The 24,692-nt window shown below is 36.9% G+C and overlaps 1 protein-coding gene across 7 annotated transcripts in view; it reads right to left on the reverse strand.

Moving 5' to 3' along the window:
* LOC129134979 (uncharacterized) overlaps positions 1–24,692 on the reverse strand; it is a 279,312-nt gene that overhangs the window by 248,912 nt on the left and 5,708 nt on the right. The window contains exon 1 of one of the 7 annotated variants that reach the window (XR_013181064.1): positions 16,828–16,994. The exons of the other annotated variants lie outside the window; for them this stretch is intronic. The gene's annotated coding sequence lies outside the window, so the exon portion shown is untranslated. Of the gene's footprint in view, positions 1–16,827; positions 16,995–24,692 lie in introns of those variants that run through there. 7 annotated transcript variants of the gene reach the window in all.

Genomic DNA, 24,692 nt, shown 5'->3' on the forward strand with positions numbered 1-24,692 from the left:
GACCCAGCTGGATTCACTGCTCCACAGGCTGGAGAAGAATCAGTTTATAAATGATTGCTTATGACAACTGAATTATCCAGAAGTTTAGAGTTAAGTGTTTGCTGTGCTGATCATTTAAAAGATAAGACAGTGATCATTTAATGGAATCTGAAGCACGACATGGCTGAGGAGATTATAGTTTACAATCTACACTTTCATTATCAGAATAGCATTTAATATAATATTCCACTGAAGGAATGGCATAGAAAATACTGTAAAATGAGGTAATTGCATATTCATGAGATCACCTGCTTTTATGCAGTACTGGTGTTATCTAATGTAAAACAAGTGTATGCTAATGGCTTCCAAAAAAAGCCAGGAATTAAAACTTGTGAAGCAATACACATATTGAGACATTCAATAATTAAAATAGAAGGACATTTCGTATGAACCCAAGTTTTACTAAAAACATTAAAAATCATTATTAAAAGGCAAGGGCAATGGTAACAGACAGTGCCTGTTTTCAAGTATATGCCATGCAAAATATTTTCCTTGCAAGAGAAAAGTTAACCTAATTGTGAAACTCTCTCAGTAGTATTTCCATCCTTAGGCAACATTTTACAGCTATTGCTCATGCTTGCTTCTGGCAGGCAAATGTCATTTTCAAATAACATGGGAGGAATGCAGAGCTGGAGTCAGGGTTCACCAGGAAGATGAGCACAGGGCTCAGGGTTTAGTATACAGGTCACTTGGAACCAGCAGCCATACATTTTCTCAGTAATCTCTCTTAGTTAAAGATCACTGTGGTTCACAACAAAGACAGAATGTCTGTCTGTCTGTCTGGTATGACAGGTATATAACAGCTCTCAAAAGCTGACACTCAAAAAAGACACTAATTTAGTCTCAAGCAGCATACTTGAAAGTCAGACAGAAGGAATCAGTTTTAATACTTGATCATTTGCTGACAATTCTCATCGTGCAGAAAATGTAGCACCAGGTCATCCTCTGCCATTAAGCTGTAGGCAAAAAAGTGAATGACAGAATAATGGTTCATCTTAGGCAAAATCCAAGAATGAGAGAACCCAGTTTTCTAGGTTGAAGTCCAGTTACCACCCAGTTATGAAATAGTTTGAAAAGTAGAAGACATCTATTAAACTTGGTCTTTAAAACTAGTATGCAAAGCTTTTCCCTGAGGAAAATTACTGTTGAAAAGGGATCTTTGAATACTTTCTTGCAAAGCTTCAGGATTTGACTAATTGCAAAGCAGTTTTGTTTTGTTTAGTCAATTATTCTAGCTCTATCCCTAAAGCAGCAATAATGAATGAAAAGATAAGAAGCACCCTAATAGTGTTGCAGCTTATCAGGAGAAATCTTCATCAACTTCTTCAGATGAACAAAGTCACTAGAATGGGCACAGTTTTCCTTTTTTTAATTTTCTTCTTCACTTAGATAAGAGCAAGAGAATAGAATCACCTCAGAGTTTGTAAGACAAGCTCCTTTTTACTGGTGAAGAAATATGGCCCCTCAAGTCTGAGAAGCAGAACACATCTATCTACCTCTTTATTAATACTAAAAATCAGATGTGAATAGAACTTAACAGACTTGTTTTCTTTTCTTTCTTTCCTGTGTTACACTAAAGATGATGCATTTACACTGAGAGTCTCCAAGGCAGAATTCACTCCTTTTTGAAGTAAAATACTTTTTTATGCTTTTTGTTGATCAGATCTGCTCAAGTAGCACAAAAATAAAAGCTTCCAGATTTGCTAGTTGTTTCTCAGAAGTGATGCTTGAAGTGACTGGGGCAGTTGCCATGGGTAAACTCCTGGCCTCATTAAAGTTTTCACAAAGCTTTTCAACAACAGTTTGCTGGTCTAAATGCATTCTGCCAGTACTGCTGAAATTAAATGCTCCAAGTACAAACTCATGGCACTTTTCCACAATTGCTGTTGAATATTAATAGTACTCTCTCTTCCTTCCTACCTCACAATATTAAAATACATTTTCAAATGCAACCAAGTTTAAAAAAAAAGAACAGCTCACATGCCATAAGAAATATTCAACTGGAAACATTTTGTGACAATTTTTGTTTATGGCATATTTCTTTATCTCAGCCTGGCCATTCCTACTTCAATGTCACTAAGTAGGTATTAAAATGAGTGACACTAGCCATGACCCAAACTATTGAAAGTGAGTAATGATGGGCAGCTGAGCCCCACGTTGAAAAGCTGCTGCCAACCCCCCCTGCTCCTCCTCCCTCACTTTTTGCCAACCTTTTGGCCAGATCTAATTTAAATATGAATACCTTAAGTAATTGCCAATATTTGTAAAGTCACTATATGCAACTGCATTAAAGACAACAGATTTCTGTGTACTGTTTTGCAAGGATTTTTTTCTTTTTTTGGGGGGGAGGTGTTTCTTTTGTTTTAATGCCCTGTAGTTGCTGGGAAGGTGCTGGGTAAAACTTGCCTTGGTGCACAATTGTTTTATACACTTTCGCCTTACTTCATTCTTTAGTGAACATCTCTGGAATAAGTAATTACTGTGGGAACACTTCTTTACAGCAATTCTCAAACAGCAAAATTGGCAGAGGTTGGTTTTATAAAGTTCACAAACTGAATGGTGCCTTATTGCCATAAACAAAGGGATTTTAACTACTAGCATTAAAATACTCTAAGAATAACAGATAAGTGAATCTGTGAATAAAGATAAGTCCTTAATTGACAAGAAAATGAAGGATTAAGCTAATGCAGCATTATAGCAATATGCCAGGGATTCAAACTTCGGCCTACATCACCATTTTGGACTAAATGATTATAAAAGCTTCTTGAATGACAGAAAGCAGGACTCCCCTGAGAAATTTTCTGCCTAAAATTTGTCAAAATAAGTGCAACTTGCACTAAGACTCAATATAGGGTCTCTAAATGAATACATAATGTATTTAGTTACTTAAGATAATTGAAGTCTTGCCAATTTAATTAAAAATAAGCCATGCACTGAAAGGAAAAGATATTTCAGAATCTTACAACTACTGGTAACCCTGAATGAATTTGATGAATGTAGTTTTTTTCATCTTCTGCCTACTGGCTTTACCTGACAACCAAAGATCTTTTGCCTGAAAAGACAGTTAAGGCAAAAGTTCAGGAATCAAATTCAGAAGTCATAATGGGCTTAACTGAATAAGAACTGCTAGTCTTGAACTGCACTGGGTGTACATAAACACATATATTGCCCTAAATTCCATCTAGACAGTATCGTTAAAATCTCATTGCTTTTCCATTTGTCCTTGACACCCTGCACAGCCTTTGTAAAAGAAATTTTAAAAAATAAATGAATAAAATTAAAAACTAAGTTAAAAGGAACTAAGTGAAACCTGAAGAGTTAAAGCTTCAAGAGGTATTTCAAGCTGATCTTCCTTTTGAATTGAACTAGTGGGTGAACACTGAAAGTAAGATAAATAAACTTTTTGTTGATTACACTGAAATTAAGGATGTGGGAGAACAAGCTCAGATTACTACCAGTGGAAAAGTATTTCTTCAGACACACTTGTACAATTTTGGTAACTATAGCAAAGGAGGAGATGAGACACCTTATACCTATCAATAATTGCATAATGGCATAAGTTACTCTATATACAGTCAGAAATAGGCCAATCATTTTTTATTAGGACTGCTGGGTACAGATATGATTCTCCTCTTCCAGGTCTCATGAAACCAGCTCTAAACCTTACAAGAATATCACATGGGCAAGTGGTTCTGAGACCTAGTTTTTCCAAAGCATTTATACACTGTATTTTCTCCTGGGATGACTAGAGCAGTTAGAAAAAAGAAAACCTAAGTTCTATGCTGGATTGAAATCAAACCAAAGAATTGTAGAATGGTTTGAGGTGGAGGGATCTTTAAAGATCATTTAGTCCAACCTGCAATGAGCAGGGGCATCTTCAACTAAACCAGGTTGCTCAGTGCCTCACCCAACCTGACCTTGAATTTTTCCTGGGACAGGACATTGATGACCTCTCTGGGCAAGCTGTTCCAGGGGTTCTCCAAATGTTTTTATCCTTAATGTTTGAAGCAATCTGTAAAGACATGTCACTACACAGGCATGCCCAGATATCTATGTAAAAGCCTTGCCTTACCCTTAATTCTTCTTGAGTCAGTCTGAGTTTAGAGAAAACTACTACTAGATTACTACTCAGTGTAGATAAATGCAGTACTCAACTCCAACACTGGTTGTTCCACCTTCCCTATTTCTACAACATCCTTCTTTCCCTGACAGCACACAAAGCACATAAAAATAAAGCTACATCTGAAAGAGTGGACCTTATTGAGTGGCACCCATTACCAGGAGATGAATGGCAGCTTCCACTCTGATAATGGATTGTGTTCAGAAGCCCCACAAACCTATGAAATTGTTTTGAATCCCTTCATTACAAAAGAGATTAGTCATATTTGAAACTTTTCATTCTAACCTTAAACTGTGACAGAACATTGTCAGTAATATTTTGGAATTGGTTAGAAATTATTTTCATAGAAAGATTCTGTTATTGTCTAGAATTTTTGTTGTAATTTAAGGAAAACATACAACTTAACCCTGCTTTGAGCAGATAGTTGGACTGACCTCAGGAGGTCGCTTTCAAGCCATACTATATAAATACATCTAGGATAACATTATCATCAGCTGCAATGATCTTGAGGAAAGTCCCTCTTATATTCTCCTCTAAATTCACAGAACAGGTTTTTTTCAGTTTCTGGGGTTTGATTAATTTTCAGACTTATTGGATGAAACAAGTACCAACCTGCAACCTGAGCAATGTCCTTTTACAGTCCTATGAGTTCAATTCATGCATTTGTACCTTAATACAATTTAGGTTTTTTAGCAATATTAATTCAAATTAAGTAAACAGGTATGTATATTTTTATTTATTTGAAATAAAAAAGTAATCCAATCAATTTTTAGGTAATTTTACTGTTACTCCCTCTTCTTCCAAAGTGGGATGAATTCCTAGAAAGCTACAGACCTAAAGATGTACAGACAAGTCCTTAAAAGTCAAACAGACAAACTATTTTAAAAGTAAAATAGCCAAGGCAGAATCTTCTGCCACACATTAGCTATTTCTCTGGCTCCTAAAAGAGAAGAGGAAAGAAATTAAAAAAAAAAATAATAGAAGGAGGGGGATAAACTAGACATACAGTTGCTAAATCTGAAATGTAAGTCCCACAGTCTGGAAAAGATTCTGAGGAAGTGTTGCCCACACAAAGTACTTAAAATGTAACCAGAGAAAGATGAGCCAAAAGAAGACTACTAAAGAAATTGAATTGACAAGGAGAGCAAGTTTACGTTCAATAAAGTGAGCAAGTTCAAGTAGAAACAGATCTGGCAAAGCAATTCACAGTTATTTGTGAAATCTATTTCTTTCTCTGGAGATTGACATGCTCCAAAGGTGCACAAGGTTGCCCTGAATGGAAGTCAATGTTTAAGAGGGCTCAGAGCCATCTCTGGTTGCATAGTTTACCTTTAAAATTTTCTCAGAGCCAGTGTTGGTATGTCATGGCACATATAAACAGTGCTCAAAATATTGGTTTTACTCTGAATTTCAAAGTCAAGTGCAGAAAGTGGATGACTTTATAGTAGATCTAATTTGTTTTAGAGAAAAACTTTTATGGAACTTCAAAATAACAAAGGAAAACATTCTTTGAAAAGAAAAGAATCACTAATTTAAAATGAAGAGCAGAATGCTCCCTTGCTAGTAAAAAAGTGAAGCCAGGAGGTTATGGAGAAACAGTTCTATACACTGAGATTGTCTCTGATTTGAAAAAAGACTTGTACAAAAGCATGAGGAGTGCAACTGCAGCAGGAAAGAAAAAGTGGCAGAAATCCTGTGTCAACCTTAAAAATCTGTGAGGGTTTTGTTTTCTTCCATTAGATCTTTGAGAATCTAATTTAAATAGCTCCCCTTCCCAACATGGTCATTAGTTGTTGACTGAGACATTTCTCCTAGAAAACACTGTAGAAATATATCCCAAGACAGCACCTGTAGATTACTCTTTATATTAATTGTAAGGAGTTATGGAGAATAAGACAGAATAATGTAAAAAAATGTAACTGAAAGCTGTACAAATCAGAGGCAATTGACTGCTGATAAAAAGTTATTTCTGATAAAAACAGAACTTTAATGAAAGCTTAGAGGTAAACCTAATATGGACATATCAGTTGAACTTAGAGACCCCACTGCTATGCACAAATCATCACAGTTTGTACTTGGACTGTGCATCCAGGACAAACTAACCAATGCTGTATGAACCTTGGTGCAATATGGAAAAAAAGTTCCAAGCTCATCTGCTGAGCATGTCCTTTCAAGAGGAGAACCCAAATTTGAGCACTTACTGTCTGTTTCAGTGCAAAGTTTCAATCAAAAGTTTGCTAAAAGCACTGCCAATACAGTCACATGAGTTGGAAGACAAACTTCTGTAATGAGAAGCAAGCAAAGAATGCAATGGGTCCCATTCTAACCTAATTCAAGTCAATGCAGATCCATTTACAAGAAATTTGCCATCTTATTTCCTGTTTGGTCTTGGTTTGGCCACGAAAAACCCCAAATTCTTTTCAATTCTGTTACCTAACATAAACATGAGGTTTCCTGGGCTTAGTTCTGCTCTTAGTACACAAGTTTAAATGGCAATAAGAGGTCCTAATTTTATACAACAGTACATTATATAAAAATTTATCATTTTCTTACACAGGCAGCTGTGAGAATAAAATTCTCCACAGTTAAACCTTGGCAGGTTGGCATTCATGCTGAGAAAAAGAGAAGAAAAATTTCTTTACACATTAAGTTTAGCATTACTTACATATCTATAGTATATTTCCAAAGCAAAGAACTTAGTTTACTGCTGGCAAAGTCATGTATGTTCATGAGGTTCAGCCTTTATTCATTAGGTTTCTGGAACTTAAAACATTTATGGTATAACATTCTTGTGTAAGGTATTTTACAGGTGACTTTTAAACAGGTTACTGCATATAATCAAAATCTAGGTATACATTCTCATCATAATATGGAAACATAAAAATCTGGGAACTTGATTAAAGTTTCTCAACTACATTTAAAACAGAAATGTTCAAACTTTAAAATCAAATGGAAACTTCTTCATTTCTGAGTCAAACACTGATAAATATCCTTTAGGGGCTGTGGGTGGTCAGAATCTCTGAGAGTCTAATATTTACTTAAGCTATGACTAACTTGAAACCTTGATGTTTGAAATGCTTTGTGGATTTGAGAGGGTTTTTTTGCTCTTCTTTTTTAAAATTATTTTTAGTGTATGCTGATATTTCTTGCTCTTGGCAACTTGATCATAGAAGAGGGGTGGATCTCCCCCCTGTTTTGGTGAGATACTTGGCTGTAAAATTCATATAGTTTTTCTGGAAAACAAACTTACTCAGGTCTTCTATTCTTTCAGAAAAAAAAAACCATTCAGTTTAGTTACAATACCAAATACAGTGCTATGGCAATAGTATTGGCAGAGCCTAAGTAAACTAGGATTCAGTGCAGGAGATGGGTTTATCTCCACAATGTAGAGCAAGGCCTAATTTGTTCTACTGCCTTTTCTCACTCATATGATGTCGTCTAGAAAACAGCAGAAATTATTTTCTAGCAGCAAATAAACTTTCCCATGTTTAGGTAAGATAGCTGGTGGTCTCAGATGTACAATATGAAAATTCTATTTCTGTGAATTTGCTTTGCTTGCTGGAACTCTCTATTCAAAAAATCAATAACCTGAAGAGAATACTTCAACATCTCACTCTCAGCAGGGCTGTCATGAGATGACTAATGTTGCTGTTTGGAATTCCAAAAGGAAACAGAAATTCCTTTAAAAAAAAAAGAAAGTGAAGGAGCTTAAATGAAAACAAACAAAAAAAAAATCACACCAAAATACCATTAATTTTAGCAGACTTCTGAGGAAATACAAGGTGATTTCTAACAATTTCCTGGAAGGCTCCTATGCAAACCACCTCCTTGGGTTTGAGGCTCTGTGCTGTGGATCAAGAAGCCTGGAAGACAGCTCAAGTCCAGCCTTTCCCCTGACAGCCCAGCCTGTTAGCTCTGTGAGAGGGGTACTGAAAGATCAAAGGAAACATTGCATTGTCTCAATGTCTCAGGGAAAGCCTGAGCTCCAGAGAACAGAATGGTAAGATTCACAACTGTACTGTTAATTCTGGTCACTAAAAATAGGATGCATATCCAGGCTGCCATATCATATTACTTGGCTTGTGCTATTGCTTAAGACAGATTGAGCCACAGGGCAAAACTGTGTCAGGGAGCACACAAACAATTAAACAGCACAGACAATTGCATGCCTGAACTAAAAATAACTACCCAATCATATTCCTTTTATTAATATAGACATGAAGTAGAAAAGTTGAAAATCACCTCCCTGCCAGCAGATAGCAGAAATTTGTTGTGTACTTTCAGGAGTTTAAACACAAGAGTGGTGGAGAGCCAAAGCTGTTCAGTTTTACTGGGGTTCACAGATATCTGAAACCAGGACCCAGCCAGTCCAGCAGGACTGAGGGGCACCACTTTCTTTAGAAGCCCTGAGTAAGCTGATACCCTCTGTCATTCACTTGCAGGATCATTTCTGTTTGGAAATATCTAAAAGGAAATATTCTGTTTATTTAGAAGTGATCTTGGTTTCTTTGCACATAAACACAATTTGACTTTTTATTCTAAAACCAAACAGAAGTACTTGCCTTAATTTCCTGCTTCTGACTACCTTAGCATGAAGCAAATTGTCTGACACACTGCAAGCTCACTTGTGGGCACAGAAACAACAAATAAAATGCTGGCTTTCATCAGCTTTGTGGAGAATACTAAATAGATGATATATAGGAAGGGAAAATAAAAGGAATACACATGCATTAGCAATGACACAACTGGTAGCTGTTGCAATTTTTACTGACTGTTGAAGTACTGGTATTCAAGCATAGATTCTTTAGATGAGGTAAAAATGTTACTTATGAAGTTAAGAATACAAATAACTTGTTACTCACAGCATCATGTGTAGGCACAAGCAAAAGGAGCTATTTCCAAGAGCATTAAGTTTGTGTTTATAGTGTTTAGAACTAGAAATTACAAGTGGCAGAATGCTCAATAAGAAACATGGAGTTAAGCAACTTATCACAGCGAGCAGGGAAAGACTGAAGCAATCACAGAGAAATATGCTTAAAAGAGAATGCTGAGCAAAGTTTTTCAGTCTCTTTAGCAACTTTCTAGACTATGAGAAAATGCAATTTCACCCCTCCAGATTTCAGGATTGTTGCAATTGGAAAATAAATCATTGATGGAAAGCCCTTTCCAACACATTAATTTGGGAAGGGCACATGCATAGTTGCTGAGTGAAGTAGAAGCCAATATTGAAATAAAAACAAAGTGGCAGGCAGATCCAAATGAAAAGTGGTGGAGCAAATGCTGTCAAAGCTCAAGATCTGCCAAAAACAAGTGCATAAATACAAACACAGAAGCAGAAGAACAGCAACCCCATCATGGTGCATGGCCAGTATGGAAATCTCGAGTCCCCTCAGCTCTGGGTCTACTGGGAAAGCTACTCTTTAGTTTGAAGAGACAGACATGATGAAATTATGAAAAAATGAATTTATAAAAATACTAAAACCCAATATATGTGGATGCTTACCCAACCAAAACCACACACATTATCACACAAATGCAACTGTCTAGGACAGACCAAGACAGTCTTCACTTTTCTAGCTGGCACTGTGACAGCAGTCATTCCTTGAAACCCTTGATAATAAAACCAAAAATAATCTTGAGGGAAGATTTATTGTATTGGGAGCTTTCTGACTTTCTTGGGCCTTATTCTGTGTTTGAGTTCTTGTCTCGATAGGAGTAGTACATAAAAAGGGTAATTGTTCTAATCCAAGAGTAATAACGATCACTATGGAAGAGATTTAATAGTTATGCCTTCTACTATCAGTATATGAAATATTCAGTTTGAGTGGTGGCCAGTGCTGGAGCCTTCCTCTTGAGCAAATGAAGGTTAATCAGGAAAGTGAACTGTTGAGATGTACGTGTTGGAAGGCTGGACTGCCCCAAAAATACTCAATTTACGTCTCAAAATGAGATGTAGAAGCCAGAGGACACTCATTGGCAGCCAGCCCTATTCTGTACTAATTCCTTTCATTTGAGCCATGTAATTTGTTATTTCAAAACACAGTTTGGTTGATATATTTTATGCAAATTATTTGAATAGTACCTGCAATGTCATAAGAGATAAGGTTGGAAAAATCTGATTACAGTGTAACAAAAAAGCTGAAGCTACAAGACTGCATCTTTCGTAGCCCTTGATCTAAGAGGAGGAGAGGTTGTTCTTTGCTCATTAGATGTGGCCTCAGCTCCACAGTCTGCACTTTGAGGAGAGAATCTCCCACCACTGCTGTGTCTGGGTGTGTCCTCATAGGCTGGGCATAGCAGTTTACACCAGTGCAGCCCCACTGTGGTGAGACTCCAGTGCTAAGAAGAGCTGCTAATGCAGTGGTAAAGAAACAAATCCAAACACTAATGGAGCTGTTGCCCTTGTTGCCCTTGATGTCCCTGACCAGATTTAACTCTATCAAGGCTTTAGCTTACTTAACCTGACTCCTGGTGGCTCAGAAAATTTCTCAATATTTCTCCCAGGCTACCTGTCCTTGCTTTCACCCTCTGCAGACTTCCTTTTTGTGTTTGAGTTTGTTCAGGAGCTTCTTGTTCATCCACATAGGCCATTGAACTATTCCTGCATATTCCTACAGGTTTCCTTAAGGACAACTTGACTTCTCTGACCACATCAGTTCTGTGTACCTGCCCCTGAGAAATCCTTGTAGAATGAAACATATTTGTCTTCTGTGTTGTCTTTGTGAACACTGCATCAAACAAGAGAAAATTTTCATCTGTGGGATAAATTGGACAGGGTTGGCAGAGAAGGAAAAGTAAATCTTCATGAATACTGCTTGGACAAAAGCTTCTGTGAATAATTTATTGAACATCCTTTTGCATAGGAGGAGTAATGATGTCTTCACTATTTTTGTCACACTAGAATGGTCGCTAGCCATACTTTAGATAAGTAGATATTTTTTAATCATCTGACCAGTCAGAAGGTCATCTAACAAAAAATAACTAGAATTTATAAAGTGAGGCGATAGTTTCCTTTTCCTTTAAAAGAGAAAAAGAGAAATATGACTGGAGAAATCACATTCTAGAAAACACTGATAAAGAGAAAGGAAGACTTCTTGGTGCCATAATCAATCAGTTCTGGCTTTTTCACTGAGAGGTGTGATGGAACAAGGTGTGGAAATACACTGATTTATCTCTTACACTGTTTGAAACAAAAGTGAGTTTTTGGTTTGAACAGAGACTGAATGCCTGTTAGTTTATGGTTCACTCACGTGTGGTAGCTCAAACTAAGACTGTCCTGTAAGCCCAGAAAAGGATTACCCAAGTTATTGGGAAGGGAAGGTACCTTGGTTGTAGAGTAGAACACAGCTAGAGGCTCCAGAGCCTCTAAAAGGTAAAAGGCTCATGGCTCCTGACCTGAAAGTTTGGGAAGTAATAGGCCCAGTCATAGCAATTAAGAAAAGCTTTAGAATGTAGATTCAGTTTGTAGAAATGGTTTGAGTATTCAAAAGGGAGTGATATGATAAATGCACACATTCCTATATACAAACCCTTTAATAACACTGAGAAAGAAATCAAACAAGTAGAGATTAATTTCTCTTACTCACAACCTCTCAGGCAGAAAGATTAATATATGCCAACACCTCTACTAGACCCAAGCTGACTATTAAAAGACTTTTTATTTTGCATATTATTATTTCTTAGAGGACCACACAACCTTGTAAAAAATAAACTCTATGTGGTCATTCTTTTGTTTACTTTTTTTTTTAATATAATAACAGCTTTGAAAGTGTTAGCAGCATAGTTGCTATATTCTGCTTGTGGCTTCCAATAAAAAACATACAATAGGCCCATTTCTTTTAAAAAAGGGACTGCTAGGAACTGTAAGCCCTAATGCAATTTTTAATCCATTTTACTTACTTATTCTTTAAAAGACTATAGAAGAAGCCACTTGAAATGCAGTCATGAACTTGATGCCAGTTCTTCCAGTGCATATTAGTTGCATATATAACTAAAGAAGTCATGTTTAAACTGTTTTTCATAAATGCAGTGCTTTTCTGAGGACCAATCACACTTTGTGGCATTTCATTTCCAAAACTTTGTGATTATGCATAAACAGAAAGACTATGAATTAACCTGATTTTGTACCTCCAGAAAAAATGGGAATCCTAAGGGGAGTAGGGTATATAATAACAAGGATAGCTATAGGGCAGTCTGAACCTTGAGGGGAATACCTCCAGGCATACAAGTTATAGCTGTTTCCAGCATGTGTTTAAGTCATTCTATCACCACATTTAAAGTTGGATTTCTTTTCCCATAAGGATACCTAGCAAAACAAACAATATTAACTCCATGGATTGAACTAAAAATGCCACAGCTCTGGGAGAGTTTCCTACATTACTGTCAAGTTTTAACAGTAAAGGTCTGTATTTTTATAAATTTTATCACTCTGCAAATTAAATTCAGAGCTAGAAGGGATGATAATCTCAGCACATAATTCAAGAGCTACTATGGTGTTTTTAGAAAGATGGTGCTGTAAAAAATCCAAGAAACCAAGAATTCTGCCAAAGGCACTCAAAGAAACCAAAGCAAACTGAAAACACTCAGGGACCTCTGCCAGAGCCTAAATCAAAGCCTTCCCCAACTAGCAAGCTCGGCAGAAGATGGCTAAATTCTGAGCAAACCTGCCTTAGATTTAAAAGGCAATATTGCCCACACAACTCTTAATTATCAGTTCGTCATACTTCTCAATGGCCACCATTAGCAGTGAAAGTTTTCCAGCAGCCAGCTACACTTGAATGGATAAGGGAAGCATGAGGCAGGTGGAGTTAGAGAAATGACAGATCTGCCTATGGGCAGATGAGAAAGGATGGAAGATGGAGAATGCTCCACTTCCCAAAAACGTAACAGATAGATACAACTGGCCTAATAGATTTTCCATAATGTATTCTGCTTGCTATGAATGGGAAGAGACAGCCAGATTATTTGATTTCAGGGATCATCAGCTGGATTCCCACTTCAGAACAGAGTGAGACCAATGCTGGAAGCATTCAGGAATGGGTATTGCATTGCCCTTCCAGGGTGAAGGCTCTTATCTTTCGCTTTTCAAATAAGGAGTGCTTCAACTTCTGCATGACACATCTGTAAAAACTGCAACACTACCCACCAACTCAAACATTTTCAAAGCATCTCATCTCATTATTCAAGTCTGGAATCAAACTTCCTCCTTGCCTGAGTCCTTTCTTGCCATGTAAGTAATCCCAATCACTGCAAGAGTACAATTACTTGTGTAAAGGGACTGTTCAAAGGGAGACAAAGTGGTAGAGTAAGGCCCTAATTTACAAAGCTTAATAATAAAAGCTGGAGATTTTTATTGTCTGAACATTATAATTAATTAGGTACCTCAAATCAAAGAGGAGAAAAGAAACAGTTTTAGTGACAATATGTGCATTGTTTCGCTGAATTGAGACTAGGGATTTAATCTCTTATGTCTGCTATGATCATGTAGCCTTTCTTTGATAAATACAAAAACCTATGACTTCAACAAATAAAAGTGAAATCAGTAATTAAAAAAATGTAATAGCAGTTAAACCCAAGTTTGGACCCAGCCAAGAAAGCCACAGTCTATAGTGGTTGGATTCACACACACACACACACACACACACAAAAATCATTGTCTGATTTCTACTTTGGAAAATAAATAATACTTATGCAGTCACTTCTCTTGAGAAGGAAGGATAAGCTAATAGCATTTTTGGTCTGAAGCCACCACTTCATCTCCCTGCTTCTTCCTCTCTTGTTAAGAGCAGCAAAAAACAAAAAGAGAAAGAGAAGCCTATTCGAAGGCATGATCCTCTATAACAGAGCAAAAAGCTCTGCAAATTACCCTTTAAAAATAACAATTAGCTTTACTCTAGCATTTTGTGAAATATGAGTATTTTTTAGTCAATGTAGTAGTAGTGCACAGACAGCTCAAAGTTACCAGGTTTGCTCACTAAACTACATTGCCTGACATTGATGGAGGAACCACCTGTAGAACATAAGAAGGTAATTTTGTGCCCCCAGAGACAGAGAGCCCTTGGGTGCTTTGCTGAAACATCCATTTTCCTGCCAGCAATGTCTGCATGCTGCACACAGAGGAAAAGAGGGATATTTTCTATATGAGAAAAATGTGTCTCCCTCCCATCTACCTACCCTGACTGCCAGCTTCCTTTCATGGTCTCAGCACTTTTTGCTCCTGAGTATGAAGAACAGATGCCAAAATCCCATAACAAGGAACAGCTTCCCACAAGATTTCTTGCAAAATGCAGCATAAAGAAGGTTTTGACAAACCATTAACAGACTCCAGAAGAACAGCTCCAAGGTAACAATCACGTTCCAAAATCAAATGTCCTTGCTTTAATTAGAGCCAGAGACTGTAGTGAAAACAGCAGAATCAGAGTGCATTAGGACAGTTTATGATAAAATCTATGGAAACAACTTCCAAAACAATGTAAATTAATAATTTTACTACTTCCAACTCTGACATTATTTCTTTGCTAGTACCTCTGCTTTCTGGTGGAAATTTTTCTTTTTATCTCTTCCCAAACCCTTTTTCTATGTTACTCAGTAATCATTTTCCTATCAAATCACCTTTCTTCATTTAATTTTCCCCATTTGTTTGCCTTTTTTTTTTGCCGTACAACAGAAACGTTACATTCACAGCAGATTTTAAATACAAACAAACCACAAAACAAAGTCACAAAATAAAAGCATATTGGTGAAGATTGTGTGGATATTTTTGGCTAGAAGACATCTCTAGCTTCAACATTCACTTCAAAGGAAAGCTGTGCTTATATCCTCAACAGCCATCAGATCAAAAAATCTTTGCTGCAGGAATTTAAATTTGCCTGTTGACCTCAACGAATTTCACTCTCTTACATGACAACCAAAACTTTTTTTTCACTAGCCAGAAGTTGCTTTGCAATCATGTTGAACATTCCAAGAGGGTTTCAATGTAAGTGTCAACATTGAGTTTTCCCAGTAAAATGGGAAGAAAGAGGAAGCCAGAAGTCAAAGTTCTTACATAAAATGACACTACTTCCACGTGCAGAAATCCTTAATTTTAATCCACAACTCTACCTGTGACAGATCTGTGTATAGAAGAGGCCTTGAAGTCCAACTTCCGTGTTACAGTGGACAAATGAAACTGCCTCCTGCACAGGAGTATTGCTATTCCTTGGTCCATCTTCCTAAGAGCATTAAAACTTAACAAGCACTCCCCAAAAACGTGGGACAGGCAGCCACACATACACTGTCTGAGACAACACAAAGTATTGCATAAACTCAGCCACTTTTCCAATCTTGCTGCATCCATTTACCCATCACAATTATTTGAAATGCTGTGCAGTGCCATAAGAGAAATATTTTCCACTCTTTTTGAAGGAATAGATCCCTTTCATCACTGAATTACTAACCATAAAAATATATGGTGGTAAATCTCCTATATTATCTTATACAGAGTTTTCTGATGGGTGCTAGAATGCCCTCCACATTTTAGCCTCCACAGAACAGAACTGAACAAGATACATTCCATTTCTGATTCAATAAAAAAGCTGAAAGAAGAAATGTGTCAATTAATTAATTAATTAAAATGTGTTTCTAGTAAAGATTCTCATTACCTTGCTATCTAATATCTATAAAAACACCCAAATGTTTTAATTGGGGCCAAAATTTTTCCTTAAAAGTTCAAGAACTTTTTGCATAGAATTTTTAATTGTTTCTTTCTTTTTGGAAGGGAAAAGTTGAGCAAGTCACACACAGGCATTGCCCTGGCTTTTTTTGTCCTTATTTTCTCCAAGCATTTTTTCAACTAATTTTTGCAGCTCATCACAGTTTGGGGTATTTTACTTTTTCAATAAGTTCTCTATAAATACAGTGTTTTCTCTCAGGCTGGAAGATTTTTCAAATGTTCCTAAGAATTTCTAGGATCCTTCCTTTTCTAGGCCAGCCTAGGCTAGGAAAATGCTTGTGTGAAAGGTTTCAAGCACTGTGTTCACAGAAAACAGATCAAGATGATGTGTTGTACTACTGAGCAAATCAGGAAATGAGAACTAAGAAGTTCTCGTAAAACTCATACAGAGTGTGCATGCCAAGCATGAGTCTGATTGGGTTTTTATACAAAACCAATGCAGATGTTCACTGACTTTCCACTTGTACCTGGTCTCTTGGCACAAGTCAAGTTTAAACTGTTTATTCCTAGTCTGTTTTCACTAAATAAAAAAACAAACCAACACAGCACAGAACTATTGACTGTGATTCCCCCAACAATGTACATTCATCCTACAATGCCAAACAGAATTAGCAAATTTGCTATCTTCAATATGAGATGTTCCTTCACTTGTACTTTCCTTAAATAGTATTAAAGAACATAAATATTACAAACACACAAAGATATTATTTCAAGTATCCTTTCCCAATATACTGTAACTTTTAATGTAAAAGCTAAACACAATGTATTTTTATGCATGAACATTAAAATCTGCATGGAGGCATAATTCTAGCATTGTTAAAGGCTGGCTCTTATTCACAAATTGTTCATAACAGTTATAACATAACAATAAAAACACAAAATAAATATAGAGACAAACAAGACAAACTAGAGGCACAAGCAAAAATAGCAATCTTCCTCTAATAGAAGATAGCAATACCTGGTGTTATCTCCAAAATTCATTACTGATCAGAGCAACTCACCAGGGAACAGTTAACAGGTTGCATTATCTTTGTAATAAAATCAAAAAAATAAACTGATCTGTGAAAGTCATTAATGCATTTAGGTGCTGCTATAAAGATTATGTACAGCCATGTAACAGCTGAGAAAATGAGCTTGTTTCTCTAAATAGCACTTCCCAGCATTCTCACAAGTGATACTGAGGCTTCCTCTCTCATTGGCCCAGGCAAATCCAATAGCTAATTTAGCAAAATGCACTCCTAACAGATGTCTGTTGTATGTTGCTGTGATAAACAGTCACTGAATACATTTGAGGCTACCACACAAATGGAACTTCTTTTTCAAATACCACTGTGAAGCAGAGAGTTGACAAGAGAGTTTAAAACAAAACTGAGGTAATCCCTGGAAGTGTTCAAGGCCAGGTTGGATGGGGCTCTGAGCAGCCTGGTCTAGTAGAAGGTGTTCTTGCCCATGGCAGGGGTTTGGAATTAGATGATTTTTTTAAGATCTCTTCCAACCCAAAACATTCTGTGATTTTATGATAATTCCTTTAAAGAATGTTTCATTTTCCATGCTCACAAGAGCCCCAGATTTGGACAGAAGGGATGCAACTGACTCATTATTCAGAGAAACAGGAGTTGGAATGGATATTAGTGAATACCAAATATATGTTAATTCTTTCAATAAAAGTAAACACAAAGCTTATTTTGTATCCTGCAAGTGTGGTCTGTGCAACCTGTTGAAGTCCTTTAGGTTCTTTAAAGTGTTTCATCCACATACAGTGGCAAAGAACACCACTAGAATGGCACATTCGTTCATTATTTTTCAAAGATTCTAGATGTGGTATTTTATCAGGATTTCTAGCATCTGGCCAAAAATACACAGGATAAATATTAGCTTAAACTGCCTATCAGGGTTAAGTAGGAAAAAAATAAACATTAAGGTTATCTATGCGGCAAAGAATATTGCAACTAACAAAGGGGGGTAAATTATGCAAGCTGGAGGCACATTTCTGTCCAGGAAACAAGAAGGGACTGTGAATTATTGCAAGTTTAAAATGTAGAACTAGCTCAACAGAAGTTAACGGAGGTACTAGAGAAAACTTGTAATACCGAGATTTCCATATGGAAAGAGGCTGCTGATGCTTCAGATTATCAGGTCAAAGAGATGAAAAAAACCCCACCAACCCCTTTCAAACTGACTAGTGACATAAACTCCTCTTTCTTTCAAACATTTCCTTGGAGGGCACTTACATTGTTTTGTCTTAAGTAAGCAATTCACAGGACCTTTGCCTGCAGTAAATACACTTTTTCCTGAGCTGACTTGCTGCCTGTTGCTTACTAGATGCACTTAGCTCTATGATTCTGCATGAATTTACATCATACAAGGCTTTATTTTCAAGGATTATCCCAGTGAAAAAGGAATCTGACTTTGCTCCTATATTTACTTGTTGGTGTTCCATTTTTTCACCAATGAGTGAATTACCTCAACAAAACCAACCTGAAAAGTTACTTGAGCTCCCTTGAGAATCCATCTAATTCCCTTAAACTGGATGGAAAGGGCATGATCAAAGTGAAAATGCACACTGGGAGACTTGCTGAAAAGATCCACCAATAGGGAGGACAGAACCAATGGACTGAATTGTTTTAAGTACAGTGGGAAATAAACTTGCTATTATCAAAGTTCAAAATATTCTGTGTACAAAGAAAAGAGAGAGCAAATTGTCTAGTTCACTAGCTGTACATAAAAGTTGGAAAAGAGCTGATAAATTTATTATCTCAAAAGGTAATCTCCTAAAAATCAGTTCTGTATTTTCCATTCCCTCCTTTTCCAAATGTGGTAAAGGATGTGTTTATGACTAGTTGAATTCTTCAAAGTAATGCTCTCTATATATTCACACCAGTTTTTCAGAGAGCACCTGACTAACAAAAATCAGAAAATAGAATATGAGTCCAGATAAGCAGAGAGGTCTCTGATCACAGGTGATTCTGTATCCTTCAGCACTGTGAGTCAAACACCCTTGATTTACATCCTTGTACTTAGGAAATGCATAATTAACTGTATTTTTAAAATATTTTTAATAGAGCAAAATAACACCATTTACAGGGACTGGTTATTAACATGATTGTAGAGAAGAATCTACATGTTCTTGTACAATGTTAATGTTGAACAACCAGAGAATGTCCACATTTTAAAGAAATAAAGTGGGATTTATGTACTGAAACTGACAGAGTTTGCTGTAACATAAATATTGAGACTGTGTGGAGACCTGATAGCAAGGCTGTCAGGGGCCTACAGGAAAGGTGGAGAGGGGCTTCATCAGGAATGGCAGTGATGGAATAAGAAACAATGGGTCTAAAATGAAAAATATGAAATTTCAGTTGAATATTAGGAAGAAATTCTTCCCTCTGAAGGTGGTGAGGCCCTGGCACAGGTTGCCCAGAGAAGCTGTGGCTGTGCCATCCCTGGAAGTGTTCAATGACAGGTTGCATGGGGCTCAGTGCAACCTGGGATAGTGGAAGATGTCCCTGCCCATGGCAGGGAATTTCAAACTTGATGAGTTTTGAGGTCCATTCCAACCCTTAACATCCTGTTCTTAACACACAGCACTGCATTGTTTTTGTTTATTTTTTGCTTCTTCTTTTTTGTCATTTGGACAGGATTTTTGTCTAAATAATTGTTGAGCAACAATACAAGCTCCAGATTCTTTAGGTGTGCAGTGATGTCAAGATATTGCTCTGATTGCTACAACGAATATCAAGATTCAAATAGCTGCATTGGTAGGAAGGCATGAGGAGTTGAAAGATACAAAGAAGTCTTTGAAAAATTTTAATAAGTCACACAAATAACAAGCTAACAGAAACTATTCAAAGAAATGAGAGAAAAGGAATAATGTATCTACAAGGTAGGAGAGCCTAACCATTAGGGGTATGAGGCCACTGTTGGTGAGGTGCACAAAGTTTGTACCCAGCTCTGTCTTAGAGACATGTTTTAGTGAGGACATATATTTGTGCATTCCACAGGCACTGGCATAAAAGAAACAAAGCTAAAAGGAGGCTGAGCAGGTAAATTAAAGAAGGAAGGAAATATTGTCATTTAGGGCACACACAGAACTCTAGTGACACAATGTCTCACATACCCACTGCTCCCAACACCTGCTCATGTGCAGCTGGAGACCTCTGACTTCAGACAATGGACAGGGATCAGAGTGACTGCTCAGTCATTGTTTGGGCTGGAATTCCAGGCTGTCTCCACACCCTGTCGTAGCCATGTTTCTAAAAGGCAATCTGACAGAAGCACCAAAGAAAGTAGGCAGAGTTTTGGAAATAACCCTCTTTACCACATTTCTCCAACTACTGTGCCCATTTCCCTTGACAGCACCACGGGTGTGACTTGCTGTGTGTGAACCCCTGGATGCTCCCCTGGCCCCTGCCCTGGGCTCTGAACAAACACAGAGCACAGGAAGGCAAGTTTTGTCTCAAATATTTCACATCTTCTACACAGGCCAGTAAGGGACAGGTGATTATCATTGCCCTCTACAGGGAAAATGACTGATAATGCAATAAAATCCCAGACAGTCTCAGATATGTACCAGAATGGCACAGGAAAATGCAGCTGTGGGGCAGGACTTTATGTAGTCAGTTAAGTCAAATTTTTTTAGAAAAGACACAAATATAGTTTCACAAACATGCCAGAAAATGAATATGCATACTCAAATTATGTAACTCAACATAATGGTTTGCATTCACATCAACATTCCTGTTGATGTTGGTTTCCAAATTTAGATTGGAAGGAGAACCAGACTGTCCTCAAAAAGAATTCATGAAGCAATTTGAAAATGCAATTATTATATTTTTTTTACAATGACACAATGTTGAGTATTTAGAAACATCTCCACAGAAGCATTAAAACCCAGAATTTTCCAGATCTCTCTGATCATTGTAACCTTCTAAAAATTGTGGCAACTGCATTCAGCATTTTGTTGGTTTTCAGTGACTTAAGTGGAAATACATTTTGTTACAAAACACCAACAGATTGTCCTTCTTTATATTCTTGTTTTCAACTTTAAGTAGTGCTTGGGTGTTGTTTACAATGTAAATATTTTTTTTTCAGCATGGCAATCATCATTATCATAGTCTTAATTCTATGCCCATATTTTGCAGAATAAGAAACAAAGGGAAATAATTTCAGTTTTGTAGACCAATTAAAGCAGATGGTTTAACAATGACAGCTTTCACTAAAAATATGTACTTAGCCCATTCTGCTTGGACAGTAAATCTACATCATTGTCAAGATTTTGCATGTATTACCATGAATGATATGTTAATAACTTAAAGATCCAAAGCATTATAACTGCCTCTCACCAAAAGTCTTACACTAATTGAAGTAATCTACAGGAAACAGCCATAGAATATAAATTTCCTGGGAGAAATTAATGGGAATCTAAGAAGAAGCTATTTCACACACACAGTGGTTATTTCATAAGTATTTGATGGGCAGGCTTTAGGAAAAGTCAGCATCCCTGTTAATAGAAAAAGGAAATACAGCCTTACATACTCTAATACAGCAACCTGCTAAAAATTCTCAACAAAACAAATTTTTACATAGCAAGATGTTTTATCATTTTGGATTTTCTTTCATTACCAAGATGGTCAAAGAATAGCAAATTAAAAAATTTGATGTTGAACGGGACATTCCAAAAGGATTTAAAAATGCAGAAATATTTCAATTTTGCCAATAAATTGTAAATGCCTCTGAACATTCAAGAAACCAAAATATCTTGTTTTAATTGAAAACAGTGTTTCCACTTTATTTTATGAACCATCTAAATTCCCAAAAAAGAATAAAACAATTTAATGACTAGCTGGTTTTGGTTTTGTGCATATACCACGTGCTCAACTGTATTTTATTTATTATAGCTGAAGTAAATTGATTCCTGAGGATGGCACTAAGGAAAATGTAAATGGATGCCTAAGAGAAAAATGCAGAGATACTTCCCTGCTATAACTTCCTAGGCTGCAGCAATTCACATGTCAGGGATTTCCTGAGTTAGAGGTAATACCAATGTGTTTAACAGTTCTTCACAAGTTTTTCATCCATGAATTTGACTGAACGCTCTTTGAATAAGGGCAATTTTTGAAACAAAGATAATTTTTGTGGTTGGGAGAGTCCTAGGGTGAAATTTTCCATTGTATACATACGCACTTTTTGTGCAAATCTAATATCTCCTGTTCCTTGTTTTGAGCATGGAACATATAGGAGAGCACAAGCCCAACTGCTTTTCTGATAATATGACATGCTAAAATAGAACTTGCTATGTGCACTTTTCTCCATCCAGATTAAAGTTTTTATTTGGTGATTTTTTTATTTGTTTTGAGAAGACTTGACCTGGGGTGGAATATAATTTTTCTATTTCATACCTGTGTTACACTCAAAAATTTTTGGTAACAAACATCATCCAAAGCTAGCTCAGATTTTATAGAAACATCAATTTTCATTGCATAGCTATAAATTCCCCACCCACTCTACCAGGTGCAAAACATCACAAATTCTACAGACTAGATCAGATGCATTAAAATGGCCACAAATCAGCTACAGTGTATTTTTCAGGATAGGTCTTCTAGGTTTGTCCTCATACCAACATTAGTAGAACCAAACACCACTCCACCTACCTTGAAAAGCCCAAAATGTTTTAAATATGTTTCTTACTGCCTCTTGGCCTTTCTTCAAAGCATGACACCCCCATAATCCTTATCTCCTTTTTGATGTATATAAAAGAATAATCCCTTAGATTTTTTAGTGGCTGGGCAAAATTTAATCCCAAGGACCAAGCAGCTAATAACAGAAGCAGGCAAGCCTGGCTTCCTTGCTACAGCCCCATATTGAGGTCAGTCATCTTCATGTTGCTACCTCAGCCCAAAGCTTCTTGCTCCTCTCACAGTCCTCCAAACTACCAACAGAAGATCAGATCTAGAGACAAAAGTATCAGTTTATCTTTGCTGTGAACAAGAAGACTTGATTACACTTCTGAGATACTGAGCAGGTTGTGATCGGGGCATTTTTCCATCTCCATATCTACTTAAACTTATTTCCAGCCATGAAAACATTCAACATCAAGAATTCAACTAGTGTAAAAACAGCCTTTGATGTGTTTAGCAATAGATTTCAAAACAATGACATTGCACTCATAGCCTCTTGCAGCACAATTAAGTTCCCTAGTGGTTCAGTGCCAGCTTTCTGCCCTCAAAGTTAATGTCCTCCACTTTTTTCTTCCAAGTAAAATTCTGCACAAAACGTATATTCTGCCAGAACCAGGACACTGCCAGCCAGAATAGAAAGTCTATACATGTCATATAAAATATTTATAAAATGTAGGGTAGGATTTGTGAAGAAAATTCCTTCTCATTTCAACCACTTTGATGCTGGATTGGAATTGCAAGAATGTGGGTTAGTTTTTGACTTTCAAGATAATTTTGGCTTTTGCGAGCCTCTCTTTAGCCATTTTGGATACATACTGCACAATGCAGAGCCATCTGGTGAAACTGAATTTATCTCAGCTGCATGAGGGATCTATCCCTGCTAATCAGCTGGCTGCAAAGGTAAGTTAGCTCAAGCTTTGTTAACAAAGCAAGTCTGCTTCCACTACCAAGGTAACTGAGTTCATGTTACAGCTGATAGTTAATAAGAGCTGTACCCTTCCTTCCATGTTGTTTTGGTCTGCTTCTACCCCTTTCTGTGGTTATACATTGTCTGAGATTACCTGAATAATTTTTAATAATTATCTTGCCAATCTAAGGGGTTTTTTTTCAATGTCTGTGTCATTGGCCCTTTTGGACTTCTTTATTCATATTAAAAGAAGTCCAACCCTCCTTGATCCAGCCACCTAACCTATGAATTTGGCAAAGATATTTCTCTACTTTTGCCCTTCAGAGACAGCTTTCATTGCTCCATGAACTCAAATGAGGTCACAAACATAAGCTGTCATTAATCATGGTACTCTTCTACGATTTTCACTTCACTCAGTGTCACTTTTTTAATCTTTCTAAAGACAGTTTGCAAAAACATTAACTGATAGTTTTCATAACAAATTCTTTCTGCTTAATTTTATAATTGCTGGATAGTGACACAGAGCTCAAACTCCCTTGGTGAAAACAGTTAAATTTATAACATTAAGGATTTTCTTATAACAAGATATTTTCTCCTTTCTCTTAAATGCAGGAATAGAATGAAAAACTAGATGCATTAATAAAACATGCCTAGATTCCAAAATTTCCACTAAGAGCAATACAGCACTGACATGTAACATGAAAAATGAAAACAACTGCACAAAGAAATAAAAACACAACCCCAGAAGTCAGCAGTTTGCTGCCTTGCACATCAAAGCCCCTGTCTGAGGGCCTTCAGGGTGACGTAGTGCAGCAGGCACTGCTCAGCTCCCCTCCCATCAGCCACCAGGAAAATAAAGACATTTCAGGGCAGCATTTAGGCCAAGAAAGAGCCCCATTTCTGGTGCCAGCCCTTAAAATATTGTAGGACTGTCCTTGAACAACTGATGACTCCTATATCTATATTCACTAGTCTTTCTGTACTTGCTTCCAGAAAACAGTTTTGGGTCCCTTCCAGGCTTTTTCTCATACAGAGAAGAGCCATCACACTCCATTTCCCACAACCTCATTTAAAGTGAGGAAAGCTGAAGTGTCACAGTAAAATAGTAACTGACCTTGTTTACCCAAGATCATATTTTGATTCAGTATTAAAGTACCCCATAAATAAGCTATTTCCTACACAGTCTTAGATGAGTGTCTATCTCAATAATGTACTGAAAGAATATTTATATGCCCAAGT

The sequence above is a fragment of the Agelaius phoeniceus genome, chromosome 2 (assembly GCF_051311805.1).
Source record: "Agelaius phoeniceus isolate bAgePho1 chromosome 2, bAgePho1.hap1, whole genome shotgun sequence".
Classification (NCBI taxonomy): Eukaryota; Metazoa; Chordata; class Aves; order Passeriformes; family Icteridae; genus Agelaius; species Agelaius phoeniceus.